The sequence below is a fragment of the Nycticebus coucang genome, chromosome 8 (genome assembly GCF_027406575.1).
Source record: "Nycticebus coucang isolate mNycCou1 chromosome 8, mNycCou1.pri, whole genome shotgun sequence".
In the NCBI taxonomy this organism is placed as follows: Eukaryota; Metazoa; Chordata; class Mammalia; order Primates; family Lorisidae; genus Nycticebus; species Nycticebus coucang.
This window is the reverse complement of record NC_069787.1, coordinates 99976106-99988740: the sequence shown is the minus strand read 5'-3', so window position 1 is coordinate 99988740 and position 12635 is coordinate 99976106. Positions and strand designations below refer to the sequence as shown.

At 39.6% G+C, this 12635-nt stretch overlaps 1 protein-coding gene across 5 annotated transcripts in view; it reads right to left on the bottom strand.

The window, feature by feature from the left end:
• Positions 1-12635, bottom strand: part of TMEM108 (transmembrane protein 108) — a 358100-nt gene that overhangs the window by 262711 nt on the left and 82754 nt on the right. Inside the window, exon 1 of one of the 5 annotated variants that reach the window (XM_053600552.1) lies at positions 6315-6576. The exons of the other annotated variants lie outside the window; for them this stretch is intronic. The gene's annotated coding sequence lies outside the window, so the exon portion shown is untranslated. Of the gene's footprint in view, positions 1-6314; positions 6577-12635 lie in introns of those variants that run through there. 5 annotated transcript variants of the gene reach the window in all.

Sequence of the window (12635 nt, the reverse complement as noted above, 5' to 3'; positions counted from 1 at the left end):
TACTGCTTGGCAATATGCTGCCTTGGGTGGGAGGAAAAGGCCGGGTGGTACATCTTGTTGGGCATCAGTGTATAACTTGCAAACTGGCTTATCTGAATGGCAGTGTGTGTTTTCCAAAAAGGGCCACTGTTAGGTTCTTCCAGAAACTTTCCACTTCCCGTTCAAGAGATAGAATCTATTTCTACTTCCACCGAACCTAAGAGGTCTTTGTAGCTGCTTCAATTAACAGAATGCAGCAGAATGAAGCTGTCTGATTTCCTAGGGTGAGTCATAAAAGATAAGGTTCCAGCCTGACTTTCTCTTGGGTCTTGCACTGAGCACTGAGCTGGTTTAGAAGACTGGCTGCCCTGGAGCTGGACAGACCACAAAGAAACAGAGATGCCTGAGGAGCCCAGCTGTTCTGCCTTCCCAGCCAGTCTCCAGACACCTGAGTGGGTAGCTTCAGAAGACTCCAGCCCCCAGCCTATTAGCCAACACAGCTGATACTGATGTTGAGTTGTCCCTGCTAAGCTCTGGCCAGACTGCAGATTCCTGAGTCAAAAAAAGTGGCCGCTGATATAAGAGACTTAGTTTTGGAGCAGTTTGTTATGTAGCAGTAGTTAACTGGAACAGTTGCCACATCTATGGGAAAAACACTGAATGCAAATGTCATCCCTTTATCTACGCAAGGGATAAAAGAGTGAGAACCACCAATCCAAATGGCAGGGTTTCTTAAAAACCAAAATGATGGCACAGTATCCGACCTTAAAAAAAAGTACCGCCCCAAAAGTTAAATTCAATTTAGGATTCATACATATTTTGCCCCTGACCAACATACCAATTAGTGGATATGTTTGTAAATCTATTATTTGCAAAAAAATTTGTATTTTTGCTTTTAATATCTTCAAAGGATCTCTGAGAGGCAGGTTAACAACCTCTGCTCACCAGTAAAATTTACTTAATTACCATTACTATCTTTATTATCTACCTTTCTTTGATCTCTACTTACGTTCGTATCTACAGTGTGACATAAGGTCTCCTCAAAATCGGTGAAACCTAAATGAAATCACTGGGGTCTACATATTATCGTCTGCTAATGGATCTTGGTGGAAAATAACCAGTTTGTAGATCTAAAGAAAATCCCTACTCACTGTGTGACCCTAGAGATGAACTATGGAACTTGGCTGAGTACTTTTTGTTTTATTGTTTGGGCCATTGAAGGTATAAAGAATTAGGTTACACTGATTGCATTGCTGGCTGGGCACTTTTAATGATCAGTAAAATGGAATTAATACCTATTTATCTTGTAAGGTGGTTACAGACTTGAGGCACTATATATAAAATACTTAGCATGCATGCTACAAAACAGGTAGCCAATAAGTTTCCTTTCCTTGGTACCCTTAGCTTTTTTCACAGAATAACAGACTAAAGGAGTATAATGGTCCCTGGGTTTGCCATACTACAAGAAGCCTTCCCCAGAAAGCCAGGCCCAGCTACTTATCTGTGAGCAATTCTGCAGCATCTGAAAGTGGGTCTCCAACTTACACTGGGACTTCAACAAGAATCAGGGCCTTTTGTTTTACTTTGCTTGTTTATGCAGTTGTTTTATGCTTTAAGGCAAAAACATATGAGGTCACACAATTAAGTTCATGAATTCATCTTAGAAAAAGTGCTACATACCTCATTACTAAATATATATATAGTCGTTTTCGAAGTACTCCCCTTGGGAAGCCAGTGTCTAAACACCCCTTTAAAGCACTATTTTCTAGGATGAGTTCATGAACTTAATTGTCAGATCTGGTACAAAGTCAGCTCTTATGGCCATTCCAGGGAGTTCCAAAATTGCTTTGAAGGGTGGACTAGGCACTGGCATCTACGCATAGCTTCCCAAGGGTGACTGGAGGTGATATTCACCAAAGAGGTATGTAGCACTTTTTCTAGGATGAGTTTACAAATTTAATTGTCCAACCTTGTACTTAAGCAAGTTTAGCATTCCAGTTACTGCTTTTTCCTTTGTTACCATGCATCCTTGCCAGCAAAGGACCAATTTGGTAGTTTTAAAATAGGCTGCTATTGGAAGACTTTATACTAAAGAGATATATGAACTGAAATTAAATTAAGAAGGCAAAAACAGATAACCTATGAGTTTTACAGGTGTGACCCGCAACCTCAAAATATAAGCAGACAAAATAGATACTTGAGAAGAACAGGGAAACAGTCATCTTTCTAGATATCTTTATTTGGTTCAAGCTCAGCCTCTAAGTACATGATGAAGCTCCTTGGGGTAGACAAAGCCTGTAACTGAGAACCACACACCTGCCGCCCACTTGCTATGTGATCTTAGAAAGTGACTTTGTGTGCTTTTGTTTCTTTACCCAAGAAGACAAGGAACTAGACTAGATGATCAAACCATGTGACAACTGAGAGCCCTCAAAATCACCTGGTCTAACGCTCTCGACAGATGAGAGGTGAGGCCCAAAGCAATTCAGTGGCTTTCCTGGTATCACAGCCCTGATAGCTGATCAGCTTGAGACTGGCATCCAATGTTTACAGGCTGTCACTGATACTCATTCCATAAAGCCTTAGCTAGCTCTGAAATGATTTGATCCTGATGGCAGTGAGGAAGGGATGCAGTATGCATTTATATCCCAATTATTTTAAAATGACTCAACAGGTCAAACATGTGTTTCCTAACTTCCAAGATAACTTTCACGCCAAGGGAGGACTTGTTACTGTCTTGGACATGAGCCCTTTCTTAGGCCATCATTCTCTAGACTTGAAAAAGCTACGTAAGTGTTTTTCCACTTGCTATGTTCTGGAACATGTAGGTAAGTTTCATCACTGGTGATGGCCCTTAAAAGTACCCAACAGAAGATGACATATTTCTGTGCTTTGTAAATGGGTGACGGGGTCACTACTATACCATGTGTCAAGCAAATTCCAGATCCAAGCAAGATGGGAAGCAAATATTCAGGCAAAGCTAAGGGGAGTCTTGACCTTCCAAGTCACTTCCTGCCTGCGTACCTCCTCACGTAAGTACTTCTTAATCCCTCCTGCCCAAGGAACACAGAAGTTCTTTATAGTTCACAGGTCTGCCTAATCCACTGCAGGGTGACTATACCGAAGAACCCTGATTTGGACAAAGATACCTCTGTATGTGAAGGGAAAGGGAGGTTTCTCAGCCCAGCCACCTAGAAATCTAGAGCAAGGGGGGATCTAAATTTCAAAGAAGGAATTTTTTCCTTTTCAAATCAACATAAATCAATCACATTGACCTTGATATACATAACCTTAATTAAGAACTAAATTGGAATTTAAACATTTGAATGCTGTACTAAGGTAACAGAAATTAGAGCCAAATGTGGAAATTGAAACAATGAGAAGGATAAAGGGGGCCTATAACCAGGAAATACACTGATGTAACGGAAAGGAGCCAGCCTGATGTCAGCACAAGGGGAGCCGGGGGGGAGGAGAACTGTCATTCTGGCATGTTTTTTATCTGCTGGGAAGACAATGAAGGGTGTACTTAGGAACAAGGGTGGAGATGGTATGGTCTACCTGACAGATAACTCCTTGCCAGGCAGATTATAATATAGCTTGAATGGAAATTTCCTTTTAGAAACCTAGTCTTCGTAGTTCTACACTTAGAAAATGAGATTCTCTCTCCACAAAATGAGATTCTCTCTCCATTAGGTTTCTCACATAGGTCTCCCAATATGAGATGTGTGGGAGTGAAGAAAAAGGCTAGAGAAAAGCAGGCCTTTCTCTGCTGTCCAATATGGTAGCCATTCATACCATATGTGGTTACTGTATGCTTGAAATATGACTAGTGCCAATAAGGAACTGATTTTTAAGTTCTATTTAGTTTTAATTAGATTTAACTTTAGAAATGGACATTGATTCAGTTATTAGAAAGTTGATCGGCATGTTTGGAATGAACTGGGTATGCAAATCCACTTTTCAACTCTACAGTATAACCCAAATACAGACCAAGTCTTGTTTGTGAAATTTCAGTGTCCAAACTGAGATGTGCTGTGAATATGAAATGTACGCTGGATTTCTAAACTTTGTATTCAAAAAAGAATGCAAAATATCTCATTAATAATTAGTTCCACTAGTTACAGTTAGCCCTACATATCCATGAATTCTGCATCTACAGATTCAACCATGGTCCAAAAATATGAAAAAAAAAAGGAAGAAAAAGAATACAAGTAAAAATCTAATACTGTTTTACAACCATTTGCATAGCAATTACATTGTATTGGGTATTATAAGTAGTCTATAGATGATTAAAGTATATAGGAAGATATGCATAGGTCATAGGCAAATACCAGACCATTTTATATGAGAGAACTGAGCACCCACAGGTTTTGGTATCCTTAGGCAGTCCTGGAAACAGTCTTCCACAAAAACCAAGGGACAGGCTGGGCGCGGTGGCTCACACCTATAATCCCAGCACTCTGGGAGGTCCAGGTGGGTGAATTGGTTGAGATCAGAAGTTCGAGACCAGCCTGAGCAAGAGTGAGACCCCATCTTTAAAAATAGCCAGGCATTGTGGTGGGCACTTGTACTTCCAGCTACTTGGGAGGCTGAGGCAATAAAATTGCTAGAGCCCAAGAGTTTGAGTTTCTGTGAGCTATGATATCACCATGGCATTCATCCCCAGGGTCACTGAGTGAGACTCTGTCTCAAAAAAACAAACAAACAAAAACCCAAGGGACAACAGTACACATTGAAATTATGTATATGTGTGTGTGTGTGTGTGTGTGTATATATATATATATATATCTGTTTTGAAATAGAGTCTCTCTGTGGCCTGGACTACAACATAGTCGCATCATCATAGCTCACAGCAGCCTCAAACTCCTGGGCTCAAATGATCATCCTGCCTAGCCTCCCAGGTAGCTGGGACTATAGGCATGTGCCACCGCATCCGTCTAATTTTTCTGTTTTTTGTAGAGATAGGGTCTCACTCTTTTCAGGCTGGTCTCAAACTCGTGGCCTTAAGCAATCCTCACACCCCAGTCTCCCAAAGTGCTAGGATTATAGTGTGAAACCACTGTGCCTGGCTTGACATACAGTTTTGAATATATAGGCCTAAATACAACATATTGCTAAAATTAATTTCATGTTTTCTTTTACTTTTTTAGTGTGGCTACTAGGAAACTTAAAATTACATGTGAGGCCCATATTTGAGGTACATGTTACATTTATATTGGACAGTGCTACTCCTGATTTTATAGATAAGAATACTACTTTATATTTTTGAAGAAAAAGATTATAGCCAGTATATGTGTTTTGGCTCCTCTGTCAAAATTGTACCAATGTACACCATCTAAAAAGCCCAAGGACAGTCTGTCTTACTTGATTAAACTCTCTCAGTAAATTAAAGTTTGGCATTTGGTTTACAAATTTGCTTTAGATTAGTTCATTGATGCCAACTAGCCAGCATGTGATCATTTATAAAGTAAAAATGACCTTGAAGTTCCAGACCAAAGAAAATGACGGAAGGAGTAAACCCCGAAACAAAATACAGTGACCTCTAGTCTACATCCCACGGCATCCTTTGTCTTTATGCATCACTGGAATTCAAGTATTTGAGAATAAATAACATGTCCCTTTAGTCCTCTTTTACATGACCCAAAAAAGAAACCACATAAAAAGAAAAAAAAAAAAACAAACAGTGACATAATTCCAATATATATTCTAAAGAAACTATTTTAAATACTCCCTGAACATAAATCAAATGTATTGCAAATGATAAATCTATATATACTTGCATATATATAAATTTATGTATGTAAATTTATCAGTTAAAAAAGTTCCCTGAAGACTGTGACCTAAAAAATGGAAAAGCTTTGACCTAAACCATATGGACTGACATGAACCCTGGTATCTTACACCACTCCCCACCCCTCAAAATTATACTCAAATGTGAACAGTTTCCATGCTCACTCTATATGAATGAGACAAAGAATAGCTTTCACCTCCCATTTTCAATGCTGGATAATCAATTAATAGATCTGAGAAGTTAAATTGCACGTTCAAAGTTCAACATGTACCAAAACCCACTAATTTCCACCCAGACCCTGACCTGTCATTCTGCAAGCTGCCACAGACACAGGTGGTGCTTGTTAATAGGGCAGTAAGTGCCAGCCAGAGGGTCTCTTCAAGGCCCAGAGGTTCACATAATTTGGTCAGCTGTGTTTCTTTCCTCCTATAAATCAGAACTTAATAAAACAGTATAATTCATTAACAGATCTTTAATTACTACCTTGTTTTCTGAACAAAAATACATAATCTGGCATATTACTTATATAAACACAAATACCTACCTTCAAATTAAGTATCTTTTCCCACTAAATTGCACTATTTTAAATCTCCACCTAATTTAAATCTGGGTTTGTTCCAGAGTCTACTTGGACTTCCCCCTGACTTAATTCTGAATTGTAAATTCTCCACCCTGGCTCAGTCTTCAGAGTAGCATAAGAGCTCCTCAGATCATTTTCCTGACTTAATCTACTCTCTTCTCTGTTTCCAGCTTCACATAGCAGCCAGGGTCTTCTCTGCTCCCGCCTCCCGTGGCTTGCCCTCTGCTCCACCGCCCGCTCCGGGCTCACATTCCGCTGCAGAAAGGACCATAGATGCTGCTGCCTTGCTCTCCCCACTCTGTGGTCTGGTTCCAATCAGGAAACATTCCTATGGCAACCAACACACACCACCACCACACTCCCCTTCCCTGAAAGTTCCTTATTTGCGTGGCAGACATTTGGCACGGATACTGAATTACTTTAACTTGCCTAGCAACTACTGTTCCAGCCCCTCTAACGGGGGTTGGCTCTTTTTCCTGCTTATCTTCTAAAACACACTCGGGCTGTGGGAAGGGCAGCTGCCAAGTCAGCCTCACTAGGTGCTGGCCTGGAGTATACACAGCAGTTGGGCAAATGGAGACTCCTCTGCCCCCAGGGTAAAGAAAAAATCCACAGGCTCCAGCCGATGGCCCGAAAGTGGACAGCTCTGAGGGACTCCCCCTGGACTACCTTCAAGGGAATTTTAGTTCAGAGAATCTCAGAGTTCTATCACCCCTTCAGCTGTAAGAAAAGAAATCAAATTACCAACAGCTGCCTCCATTCAGAAAGCCAGATTTCCGTCTCCATCATGCTGTGTGCCTTCAGGCCTTCCTATTTTTATTTAACAGGCTGGCAACTAGGTATTTTAACTTATAGATTGTTGAATTTGTTAAAATTTCAGAATATTATGATATAAATGTTTTGGCTATATGAATTGCTTTTGTACAGTTTTGAGTTAAAGTGATGGTGTGCCCCCCACCAAGATAGTGTGCACTGTACCTATTAGGTGTGAATTTACTCCTCCCCGCCCCCACCCACTTGATTCCTGTTGATTTTTATGTTCATATGTACACCTGAGTGTTGATCGATTAGTTCCCATTTAATACAGTGAGAACATGTGGTGTCTGTTTTTCCATTCTTGTGATACTTCATTTAGGAGGATGGTCTCCAGTTCTATGTAGGTTGTTCCCAAAGGTATTACTGTATTGTAAACCAAAAGGTATTCATTTGGTTTATGTCAGTATCAGGATCCAACGTGGTCACAAAGGATTGTTGCTGCTGTCCATATTCTTCCCCTCTCAGTGAATTCTAAAGAAATGCTCGAAGTGTCGATAATCAAATCTGGGTGCCCTAAAACAAAATACTTCTCCTAAAAAATCCACAGAGGTGGACAAGCTTGAACAATGACAAAGGTGATGGAGCTCGCAGGGTATTCTGTTGATGGGATTCCAGGCTTGCCTGGTGCCCTTCTAGAACAGAAGCCAACAGTTAGAACAGAAGCCAACAGTCGGTGCTTGCTCCTAGAAGCAACCAGTGAGATAACCAAGCCAGGTCATGCAGGAAAACAACGCTACTGGAAAAGCATTTCTACCTCTAGCTGTGGCCAGCTGTCTTCCACAAGGAAAGCAAAGGCTCTGTTGCAAAGGGCTGGGGTAAGTTGCCAACGTAGGCCAGGAATAGAACCAGCAGCAGACATGGATAGACGCTGCCCATCTATTATGAGACAGCCATTTCTTGCAGGTGGGGTGCTTTAGACCTACTTTTCTATCCCTGTAACTTCTGAATTTCTTCTAAAAAAAGGCCTCTTACTCATTTTCATGGCTCATCAAGGACAAGGATGATTTTTGATTGCCAGTTCCTATTTCAAAGATAATACATAGTAAGCGCTCAGCAAGCATTTACTGAAATGAACCTTAGATACAGCAGCAACTAAAACCATCAATTAAAATAAAATACTATTTTTACCTTTTATTCTTACTCAACTACAATTTTTGTCATATACAGTGTTGACAAGGGTGTGGAGAAATATGAAGCCAGCACAGTGGCTCACGCCTGTAATCCTAGCACTCTGGGAGGCTGAGGTGGGTGGATTGCTCATGCTCAAAAGTTCAAGACCATGGATGGAGCTGGAACATATTCTTCTTAGTAAAGTATCTCAAGAATGGAAGAAAAAGTATCCAATGTACTCAGCCCTACTATGAAACTAATTTATGGCTTTCACATGAAAGCTATAACCCAGTTATAACCCAAGAATAGGGGGAAGGGGGAAAAGGAGGGGAGGGACGGGGGAGGTGGGCGGAGGGAGGGTGATTGGTGGGATTACACCTGCAGTGCATCTTACAAGGGTATATGCAAAACTTAGTAAATGTAGAATGTAAATGTCTTAACACAATAACTAAGAAAATGCCAGGAAGGCTATGTTAACCAGTGTGATGAAAATGTGTCAAACGGTCTATAAAACCAGTGTATGGTGCCCCATGATCGCATTAATGTACACAGCTATGATTTAATTTAAAAAAAATTTAAAAAAAAAGTTCGAGACCAGCCTGAACAAGAGCAAGACCCCACCCTTTACAAAAAATAGAAAAACTGAGGCAAGAGGATTGCTTGAGCCCAAGAGTTAGAGGCTGCTGTGACCTATGATGACGCCATGGCTGGCACTCTATCCAGGACGACAGAGTGAGACTCTCCTAAAAAAAAAAAAAAGGATGTGGAGAAATATGACATTTTTATGCCCTGTGGATGGAAGTATAAATTAGTGTAGTCACTTTGAAGGACAATTTGGCAACATTTAGCGATGTTAAAAGTGCACTTTCACCAGTAATTCCCTTGCTTTTAAATGTATCCTACAAATGCATTTTACAAATGCAAAAAGATATGTCTATCGCAGCATTGTTTGCAACAGGATGAAACAGGAAAAACTTAAATGTTGATAAAAGATACATTAAATCATGGCAGACCAACACAATGAAATACTACTTAGCCGTTACAAACGAGGTGGATCTGCATGTGCGGGTATGAGCAGACATCCAAGAACATTTCTAAGAGAGTGGTGCACAAGAGAATCCACACGTCTAAGTGTGCATACGTGTGTGTGCTCGTATGTGAATACAACATTAGCACATTACTGGAAGGATGTGCACAAACTTAACTGTGGTTATTTTTAAGGAATAATATTTAGAAATGAGACATCAGGAAGAGAGACTTATTTTCACTGTACAGCTTTTTTAAATGTTGGCTAATTTTTAAAAGAAGGAATGTTCTACTCATACTTTAAAACACGTTAATTCACAATTGTTTTGTATTATTAATTTTTTAAAAAGGCAGCAGGTTATTTTTAGTACTTAGATAGTTGGCCTGTGCAGCTACTACAGGGAGTCTCTAAAATCACCCATAGCTCTAGGGGTGAGTAAGAAACTACAGCAGAGGAAACGGCAGCTCATAGACATTGCTTACAAAGCCTGCACTTTTGATGCGTTGGACACAGTAAGTATATCAAATCCTATTAGAAATTAAGACATATTAGGGCCTGTATAAATTAAGATTAAAAATGGCAGAAATCGGGTGGCGCCTGTGGCTCAAGGAGTAGGGCGCCAGTCCCATATGCCGGAGGTGGTGGGTTCAAACCCAGCCCCGGCCAAAAACCACAAAAAAAAAAAAAAATGGCAGAAATCCACAAATATTCATAGTCATAGACAACAAATAAGCCAAAATAAATACCTTTTCCTAATGCCTGAGTTTTGGGGGGAGGGTGGAGGAAAGGTGGAGGAAGCAGAGAAATAATTCTTGTTGCTAAATTAGGAATTATAAGCCCCAGAAGCTCTGTACATATATAAAAAGAAAAAAACAGTAAACTGGATCCTAGAATTCTAAATGATATTTAATCAAAGAAAGAGACAGAAAGCTCTAAATATGTCTTTTGGGGATTTTAACCTGTGGAGAGAAAGGGACAGCTGAAGAGGAACGCCCTTAGTCACAAGTTAACTCAATAAGAAGAAGATTAAAACCATGGTATAAAATTAACTTTTTTCAATTTCCAAGGAATAGAGAAAACATTCCATTAAAAAAAATAAAAGGGCATTAAAGTTCATTTCCACATTATCCTCAGCCTCCCAAATATTCCTAATTTTTTCTTATGAATTCTGGAGAAAAAATTTCCCTTGTTATCACCATAAAAGCCCAGAATGCTCTTGACATTGCCATTTTAACTGCCTATTGTTCTCTTAACTCCAGGAAAACTTTGAAAGCCAGATCTGATGACTGTTGTGATGGTTTTCAGTAACAAGTAGTGAAGTTTCCTGTCTAAAATGCTCTCTCCGTTTTCATCATATGTGAAACAAGATGCTTCCACGAACACCTTCACAGACAGATGAGCTTCCCTGAGACCCTGGAAACGTAGTACAAAGGATGAAAGAACGAATAAAAATGACAGATAAATTTGTGGGAGTTTTTCCCTTTTAGTTATAGCAAACTGATTTATTTCCCAATTAGTACTGATGCTTTGGTCATAGACCCAGCTTTTTGCTCTAGAGCTGTCAAGGGCAAATTCTAGATAGTAATTCAATGGAAGAGCACAAAAATAAATTCGTCATTGGTGTTTATTTGGAATACTCCGGATCCTATAAATGAAACATGTTGTAACACTCCTCTGATAACTGTTTAAGGTCCCCAAGATTCCAAATCTCCCATGGAGATTGAGGGGCCCACGTCTTTGGTATGGATCTACTAGATCAGACAAGCAGAAAGGTGGTAGCATGTTTCCTGAGGAAAAGTCCTGGACCAGGATTCAGATGACTCCTGCAGAGCCATCATAAGTACAGACTCACCCTTATTTGCCTCATTTCTCCCATATGAACAAATGGGGATGGATTATCAGGTCAGTTGAGATAACACATTGACACAGTTTGAAAATATGGGATAATAAAATACTATTAGCAAGACAAGAGTTTGTCTTTTTGGAACTGTGTTATACAAACATATTTGTATGTGACTTGGTTTCTTTACCCATAAAATGGGAATAATCATAACACTCACTTCATGGATGCTGTAAGGATTGAATGACAGAACATACCATGAAATACTCTTAGATGCCTGGCAGAAATAGCACAAATACTCAAAACCGTTATTTTTACCTTTGTTACAAAGCTATTTTATTTACTTCAAACTATGAATGCCTAGTGCTAGACAGACTCTAGATGAGACAGAATTCTAACACAAAGTAAAAAATTAGGCACAAACATAGCAGTGATCAGCTACATCCACAGCACCTGCCTTATAGCGGCCCTCACAGGTGTAAAGCAATAACCACAGGAGGGTGCCTGGGATAGGGATTGGGCCAAGGACACAGCAACTTGAAATTCTAAGAAGCAAAATCTCTTTAAAGGCTACGAGGCTTGAACACTAAATGTGAGAGGTACAGGGGCAAGAACTTCCCTTCTCCTCTAGGCTGCCCAGTCCATAACATGTGTCCACCAAATATTTGACAGATGAGTGGCTTGATGGATGGGATGAACACAGGTAGTGTTTCAAATATAATCCTCTTGCACAGTTCCTAAAATAACATGGACTTTTGATATTAAAAGATAGTCTATATGAAAGATAAAGGAAAATCCAAAAGATGTACGCTCATACCTTAACTCATTAAGTGTTCACTGTATCTCAAATATGCTACAGAAGTTGTTTTACGAATAAATTCTATTGTATACAGTTACAGAAGTTAACCAAGTTTTTAGAGGAAGAAATTGGAGACTATTTGGACTGAAATCTGATCATAGTGGAGACAACTAATTACCTACTTCTCTAGTCCGCTTCTTAGAGGCAGCTCTTCTGCGTCCCAACATCAGTGATGGTATGTAAGTGTCAGGACATTTCAATCTTAAGAAACCAAAGGAAAATTGAAAATCTCGTTCAAAAGGATATAATCCTACCAGCTGATATCTAAGGGATTTAGGAGCATGTCATTAATTACAATAATGTCTTAGTGATGGAAGATGTGACAATATTCAATTATAGAAAATTTTTTTTTAAATGGAGTTTTATTAGAGTTAATTCAAGTTAAATGCTAGTAAAATATCACCAAATAGAAATCCTCCTAGAACTACTTAATGACTAGAATCACTCATCATCAGTACATAGTTAGGATGCAAATAGATGCAAGTAGGGCATTTCAAAACAGCCCTTCCTCTCAGCAGGCTAATGTTCCCCAGCAAACTTATTTACACTACTCATTTGCTCTGTAGGTCCTTTGTTCCTAGTTAAAATGATGTAAACTTCAGACTTACCCTGGAGAACTTAACCATGAATTAA